This window comes from Ascidiella aspersa, chromosome 5, assembly GCF_963924565.1.
Source record: "Ascidiella aspersa chromosome 5, kaAscAspe10.2, whole genome shotgun sequence".
In the NCBI taxonomy this organism is placed as follows: domain Eukaryota; kingdom Metazoa; phylum Chordata; class Ascidiacea; order Phlebobranchia; family Ascidiidae; genus Ascidiella; species Ascidiella aspersa.
In genome coordinates this window covers 13,511,142-13,519,940 of record NC_139451.1, presented here as the reverse complement: position 1 = coordinate 13,519,940, position 8,799 = coordinate 13,511,142, and positions in this window count along the sequence as shown.

Sequence of the window (8,799 nt, the reverse complement as noted above, 5' to 3'; positions counted from 1 at the left end):
ATTTCGCTCAAATAAAGATTTGACGCTTAACCGAAAATCGAGTTTTTTCGCTAAAATGCGATTTTGGCCAAAACGGTAACTTTGTCATTTCTTAACGAATTTTGATGCCGTTTCGGCTATAGACTCACGTGCAACATCTGAGCACTTCTACCGTAGGAAATCGTCGATTTCGCTCAAATAAAGATTTGACGCTTAACCGAAAATTGAGTTTTTTCGCTAAAATGCGATTTTGGCCAAAACGGTAACTTTGTCATTTCTTAACGAATTTTGATGCCGTTTCGGCTATAGACTCACGTGCAACATCTGAGCACTTCTACCGTAGGAAATCGTCGATTTCGCTCAAATAAAGATTTGACGCTTAACCGAAAATTGAGTTTTTTCGCTAAAATGCGATTTTGGCCAAAACGGTAACTTTGTCATTTCTTAACGAATTTTGATGCCGTTTCGGCTATAGACTCACGTGCAACATCTGAGCACTTCTACCGTAGGAAATCGTCGATTTCGCTCAAATAAAGATTTGACGCTTAACCGAAAATTGAGTTTTTTCGCTAAAATGCGATTTTGGCCAAAACGGTAACTTTGTCATTTCTTAACGAATTTTGATGCCGTTTCGGCTATAGACTCACGTGCAACATCTGAGCACTTCTACCGTAGGAAATCGTCGATTTCGCTCAAATAAAGATTTGACGCTTAACCGAAAATTGAGTTTTTTCGCTAAAATGCGATTTTGGCCAAAACGGTAACTTTGTCATTTCTTAACGAATTTTGATGCCGTTTCGGCTATAGACTCACGAGCAACATCTGAGCACTTCTACCGTAGGAAATCGTCGATTTCGCTCAAATAAAGATTTGACGCACCGAAAATCGAGTTTTTTCGCTAAAATGCGATTTTGGCCAAAACGGTAACTTTGTCATTTCTTAACGAATTTTGATGCCGTTTCGGCTATAGACTCACGTGCAACATCTGAGCACTTCTACCGTAGGAAATCGTCGATTTCGCTCAAATAAAGATTTGACGCACCGAAAATCGAGTTTTTTCGCTAAAATGCGATTTTGGCCAAAACGGTAACTTTGTCATTTCTTAACGAATTTTGATGCCGTTTCGGCTATAGACTCACGTGCAACATCTGAGCACTTCTACCGTAGGAAATCGTCGATTTCGCTCAAATAAAGATTTGACGCTTAACCGAAAATTGAGTTTTTTCGCTAAAATGCGATTTTGGCCAAAACGGTAACTTTGTCATTTCTTAACGAATTTTGATGCCGTTTCGGCTATAGACTCACGTGCAACATCTGAGCACTTCTACCGTAGGAAATCGTCGATTTCGCTCAAATAAAGATTTGACGCACCGAAAATCGAGTTTTTTCGCTAAAATGCGATTTTGGCCAAAACGGTAACTTTGTCATTTCTTAACGAATTTTGATGCCGTTTCGGCTATAGACTCACGTGCAACATCTGAGCACTTCTACCGTAGGAAATCGTCGATTTCGCTCAAATAAAGATTTGACGCTTAACCGAAAATTGAGTTTTTTCGCTAAAATGCGATTTTGGCCAAAACGGTAACTTTGTCATTTCTTAACGAATTTTGATGCCGTTTCGGCTATAGACTCACGTGCAACATCTGAGCACTTCTACCGTAGGAAATCGTCGATTTCGCTCAAATAAAGATTTGACGCTTAACCGAAAATTGAGTTTTTTCGCTAAAATGCGATTTTGGCCAAAACGGTAACTTTGTCATTTCTTAACGAATTTTGATGCCGTTTCGGCTATAGACTCACGTGCAACATCTGAGCACTTCTACCGTAGGAAATCGTCGATTTCGCTCAAATAAAGATTTGACGCTTAACCGAAAATTGAGTTTTTTCGCTAAAATGCGATTTTGGCCAAAACGGTAACTTTGTCATTTCTTAACGAATTTTGATGCCGTTTCGGCTATAGACTCACGTGCAACATCTGAGCACTTCTACCGTAGGAAATCGTCGATTTCGCTCAAATAAAGATTTGACGCTTAACCGAAAATTGAGTTTTTTCGCTAAAATGCGATTTTGGCCAAAACGGTAACTTTGTCATTTCTTAACGAATTTTGATGCCGTTTCGGCTATAGACTCACGTGCAACATCTGAGCACTTCTACCGTAGGAAATCGTCGATTTCGCTCAAATAAAGATTTGACGCTTAACCGAAAATTGAGTTTTTTCGCTAAAATGCGATTTTGGCCAAAACGGTAACTTTGTCATTTCTTAACGAATTTTGATGCCGTTTCGGCTATAGACTCACGTGCAACATCTGAGCACTTCTACCGTAGGAAATCGTCGATTTCGCTCAAATAAAGATTTGACGCTACCGAAAATTGAGTTTTTTCGCTAAAATGCGATTTTGGCCAAAACGGTAACTTTGTCATTTCTTAACGAATTTTGATGCCGTTTCGGCTATAGACTCACGTGCAACATCTGAGCACTTCTACCGTAGGAAATCGTCGATTTCGCTCAAATAAAGATTTGACGCTTAACCGAAAATTGAGTTTTTTCGCTAAAATGCGATTTTGGCCAAAACGGTAACTTTGTCATTTCTTAACGAATTTTGATGCCGTTTCGGCTATAGACTCACGTGCAACATCTGAGCACTTCTACCGTAGGAAATCGTCGATTTCGCTCAAATAAAGATTTGACGCTTAACCGAAAATTGAGTTTTTTCGCTAAAATGCGATTTTGGCCAAAACGGTAACTTTGTCATTTCTTAACGAATTTTGATGCCGTTTCGGCTATAGACTCACGTGCAACATCTGAGCACTTCTACCGTAGGAAATCGTCGATTTCGCTCAAATAAAGATTTGACGCTTAACCGAAAATTGAGTTTTTTCGCTAAAATGCGATTTTGGCCAAAACGGTAACTTTGTCATTTCTTAACGAATTTTGATGCCGTTTCGGCTATAGACTCACGTGCAACATCTGAGCACTTCTACCGTAGGAAATCGTCGATTTCGCTCAAATAAAGATTTGACGCTTAACCGAAAATTGAGTTTTTTCGCTAAAATGCGATTTTGGCCAAAACGGTAACTTTGTCATTTCTTAACGAATTTTGATGCCGTTTCGGCTATAGACTCACGTGCAACATCTGAGCACTTCTACCGTAGGAAATCGTCGATTTCGCTCAAATAAAGATTTGACGCTTAACCGAAAATTGAGTTTTTTCGCTAAAATGCGATTTTGGCCAAAACGGTAACTTTGTCATTTCTTAACGAATTTTGATGCCGTTTCGGCTATAGACTCACGTGCAACATCTGAGCACTTCTACCGTAGGAAATCGTCGATTTCGCTCAAATAAAGATTTGACGCTTAACCGAAAATTGAGTTTTTTCGCTAAAATGCGATTTTGGCCAAAACGGTAACTTTGTCATTTCTTAACGAATTTTGATGCCGTTTCGGCTATAGACTCACGTGCAACATCTGAGCACTTCTACCGTAGGAAATCGTCGATTTCGCTCAAATAAAGATTTGACGCACCGAAAATCGAGTTTTTTCGCTAAAATGCGATTTTGGCCAAAACGGTAACTTTGTCATTTCTTAACGAATTTTGATGCCGTTTCGGCTATAGACTCACGTGCAACATCTGAGCACTTCTACCGTAGGAAATCGTCGATTTCGCTCAAATAAAGATTTGACGCTTAACCGAAAATTGAGTTTTTTCGCTAAAATGCGATTTTGGCCAAAACGGTAACTTTGTCATTTCTTAACGAATTTTGATGCCGTTTCGGCTATAGACTCACGTGCAACATCTGAGCACTTCTACCGTAGGAAATCGTCGATTTCGCTCAAATAAAGATTTGACGCTTAACCGAAAATCGAGTTTTTTCGCTAAAATGCGATTTTGGCCAAAACGGTAACTTTGTCATTTCTTAACGAATTTTGATGCCGTTTCGGCTATAGACTCACGTGCAACATCTGAGCACTTCTACCGTAGGAAATCGTCGATTTCGCTCAAATAAAGATTTGACGCTTAACCGAAAATCGAGTTTTTTCGCTAAAATGCGATTTTGGCCAAAACGGTAACTTTGTCATTTCTTAACGAATTTTGATGCCGTTTCGGCTATAGACTCACGTGCAACATCTGAGCACTTCTACCGTAGGAAATCGTCGATTTCGCTCAAATAAAGATTTGACGCTTAACCGAAAATTGAGTTTTTTCGCTAAAATGCGATTTTGGCCAAAACGGTAACTTTGTCATTTCTTAACGAATTTTGATGCCGTTTCGGCTATAGACTCACGTGCAACATCTGAGCACTTCTACCGTAGGAAATCGTCGATTTCGCTCAAATAAAGATTTGACGCTTAACCGAAAATTGAGTTTTTTCGCTAAAATGCGATTTTGGCCAAAACGGTAACTTTGTCATTTCTTAACGAATTTTGATGCCGTTTCGGCTATAGACTCACGTGCAACATCTGAGCACTTCTACCGTAGGAAATCGTCGATTTCGCTCAAATAAAGATTTGACGCTTAACCGAAAATTGAGTTTTTTCGCTAAAATGCGATTTTGGCCAAAACGGTAACTTTGTCATTTCTTAACGAATTTTGATGCCGTTTCGGCTATAGACTCACGTGCAACATCTGAGCACTTCTACCGTAGGAAATCGTCGATTTCGCTCAAATAAAGATTTGACGCTTAACCGAAAATTGAGTTTTTTCGCTAAAATGCGATTTTGGCCAAAACGGTAACTTTGTCATTTCTTAACGAATTTTGATGCCGTTTCGGCTATAGACTCACGTGCAACATCTGAGCACTTCTACCGTAGGAAATCGTCGATTTCGCTCAAATAAAGATTTGACGCACCGAAAATCGAGTTTTTTCGCTAAAATGCGATTTTGGCCAAAACGGTAACTTTGTCATTTCTTAACGAATTTTGATGCCGTTTCGGCTATAGACTCACGTGCAACATCTGAGCACTTCTACCGTAGGAAATCGTCGATTTCGCTCAAATAAAGATTTGACGCACCGAAAATCGAGTTTTTTCGCTAAAATGCGATTTTGGCCAAAACGGTAACTTTGTCATTTCTTAACGAATTTTGATGCCGTTTCGGCTATAGACTCACGTGCAACATCTGAGCACTTCTACCGTAGGAAATCGTCGATTTCGCTCAAATAAAGATTTGACGCTTAACCGAAAATTGAGTTTTTTCGCTAAAATGCGATTTTGGCCAAAACGGTAACTTTGTCATTTCTTAACGAATTTTGATGCCGTTTCGGCTATAGACTCACGTGCAACATCTGAGCACTTCTACCGTAGGAAATCGTCGATTTCGCTCAAATAAAGATTTGACGCACCGAAAATCGAGTTTTTTCGCTAAAATGCGATTTTGGCCAAAACGGTAACTTTGTCATTTCTTAACGAATTTTGATGCCGTTTCGGCTATAGACTCACGTGCAACATCTGAGCACTTCTACCGTAGGAAATCGTCGATTTCGCTCAAATAAAGATTTGACGCGCGGAAAATCGAGTTTTTTCGCTAAAATGCGATTTTGGCCAAAACGGTAACTTTGTCATTTCTTAACGAATTTTGATGCCGTTTCGGCTATAGACTCACGTGCAACATCTGAGCACTTCTACCGTAGGAAATCGTCGATTTCGCTCAAATAAAGATTTGACGCTTAACCGAAAATTGAGTTTTTTCGCTAAAATGCGATTTTGGCCAAAACGGTAACTTTGTCATTTCTTAACGAATTTTGATGCCGTTTCGGCTATAGACTCACGTGCAACATCTGAGCACTTCTACCGTAGGAAATCGTCGATTTCGCTCAAATAAAGATTTGACGCTTAACCGAAAATTGAGTTTTTTCGCTAAAATGCGATTTTGGCCAAAACGGTAACTTTGTCATTTCTTAACGAATTTTGATGCCGTTTCGGCTATAGACTCACGTGCAACATCTGAGCACTTCTACCGTAGGAAATCGTCGATTTCGCTCAAATAAAGATTTGACGCACCGAAAATCGAGTTTTTTCGCTAAAATGCGATTTTGGCCAAAACGGTAACTTTGTCATTTCTTAACGAATTTTGATGCCGTTTCGGCTATAGACTCACGTGCAACATCTGAGCACTTCTACCGTAGGAAATCGTCGATTTCGCTCAAATAAAGATTTGACGCACCGAAAATCGAGTTTTTTCGCTAAAATGCGATTTTGGCCAAAACGGTAACTTTGTCATTTCTTAACGAATTTTGATGCCGTTTCGGCTATAGACTCACGTGCAACATCTGAGCACTTCTACCGTAGGAAATCGTCGATTTCGCTCAAATAAAGATTTGACGCTTAACCGAAAATTGAGTTTTTTCGCTAAAATGCGATTTTGGCCAAAACGGTAACTTTGTCATTTCTTAACGAATTTTGATGCCGTTTCGGCTATAGACTCACGTGCAACATCTGAGCACTTCTACCGTAGGAAATCGTCGATTTCGCTCAAATAAAGATTTGACGCTTAACCGAAAATTGAGTTTTTTCGCCAAAATGCGATTTTGGCCAAAACGGTAACTTTGTCATTTCTTAACGAATTTTGATGCCGTTTCGGCTATAGAATCACGTGCAACATCTGAGCACTTCTACCGTAGGAAATCGTCGATTTCGCTCAAATAAAGATTTGACGCACCGAAAATCGAGTTTTTTCGCTAAAATGCGATTTTGGCCAAAACGGTAACTTTGTCATTTCTTAACGAATTTTGATGCCGTTTCGGCTATAGACTCACGTGCAACATCTGAGCACTTCTACCGTAGGAAATCGTCGATTTCGCTCAAATAAAGATTTGACGCTTAACCGAAAATTGAGTTTTTTCGCTAAAATGCGATTTTGGCCAAAACGGTAACTTTGTCATTTCTTAACGAATTTTGATGCCGTTTCGGCTATAGACTCACGTGCAACATCTGAGCACTTCTACCGTAGGAAATCGTCGATTTCGCTCAAATAAAGATTTGACGCTTAACCGAAAATTGAGTTTTTTCGCTAAAATGCGATTTTGGCCAAAACGGTAACTTTGTCATTTCTTAACGAATTTTGATGCCATTTCGGCTATAGACTCACGTGCAACATCTGAGCACTTCTACCGTAGGAAATCGTCGATTTCGCTCAAATAAAGATTTGACGCTTAACCGAAAATTGAGTTTTTTCGCTAAAATGCGATTTTGGCCAAAACGGTAACTTTGTCATTTCTTAACGAATTTTGATGCCGTTTCGGCTATAGACTCACGAGCAACATCTGAGCACTTCTACCGTAGGAAATCGTCGATTTCGCTCAAATAAAGATTTGACGCACCGAAAATCGAGTTTTTTCGCTAAAATGCGATTTTGGCCAAAACGGTAACTTTGTCATTTCTTAACGAATTTTGATGCCGTTTCGGCTATAGACTCACGTGCAACATCTGAGCACTTCTACCGTAGGAAATCGTCGATTTCGCTCAAATAAAGATTTGACGCACCGAAAATCGAGTTTTTTCGCTAAAATGCGATTTTGGCCAAAACGGTAACTTTGTCATTTCTTAACGAATTTTGATGCCGTTTCGGCTATAGACTCACGTGCAACATCTGAGCACTTCTACCGTAGGAAATCGTCGATTTCGCTCAAATAAAGATTTGACGCTTAACCGAAAATTGAGTTTTTTCGCTAAAATGCGATTTTGGCCAAAACGGTAACTTTGTCATTTCTTAACGAATTTTGATGCCGTTTCGGCTATAGACTCACGTGCAACATCTGAGCACTTCTACCGTAGGAAATCGTCGATTTCGCTCAAATAAAGATTTGACGCACCGAAAATCGAGTTTTTTCGCTAAAATGCGATTTTGGCCAAAACGGTAACTTTGTCATTTCTTAACGAATTTTGATGCCGTTTCGGCTATAGACTCACGTGCAACATCTGAGCACTTCTACCGTAGGAAATCGTCGATTTCGCTCAAATAAAGATTTGACGCTTAACCGAAAATTGAGTTTTTTCGCTAAAATGCGATTTTGGCCAAAACGGTAACTTTGTCATTTCTTAACGAATTTTGATGCCGTTTCGGCTATAGACTCACGTGCAACATCTGAGCACTTCTACCGTAGGAAATCGTCGATTTCGCTCAAATAAAGATTTGACGCTTAACCGAAAATTGAGTTTTTTCGCTAAAATGCGATTTTGGCCAAAACGGTAACTTTGTCATTTCTTAACGAATTTTGATGCCGTTTCGGCTATAGACTCACGTGCAACATCTGAGCACTTCTACCGTAGGAAATCGTCGATTTCGCTCAAATAAAGATTTGACGCTTAACCGAAAATTGAGTTTTTTCGCTAAAATGCGATTTTGGCCAAAACGGTAACTTTGTCATTTCTTAACGAATTTTGATGCCGTTTCGGCTATAGACTCACGTGCAACATCTGAGCACTTCTACCGTAGGAAATCGTCGATTTCGCTCAAATAAAGATTTGACGCTTAACCGAAAATTGAGTTTTTTCGCTAAAATGCGATTTTGGCCAAAACGGTAACTTTGTCATTTCTTAACGAATTTTGATGCCGTTTCGGCTATAGACTCACGTGCAACATCTGAGCACTTCTACCGTAGGAAATCGTCGATTTCGCTCAAATAAAGATTTGACGCTTAACCGAAAATCGAGTTTTTTCGCTAAAATGCGATTTTGGCCAAAACGGTAACTTTGTCATTTCTTAACGAATTTTGATGCCGTTTCGGCTATAGACTCACGTGCAACATCTGAGCACTTCTACCGTAGGAAATCGTCGATTTCGCTCAAATAAAGATTTGACGCTTAACCGAAAATTGAGTTT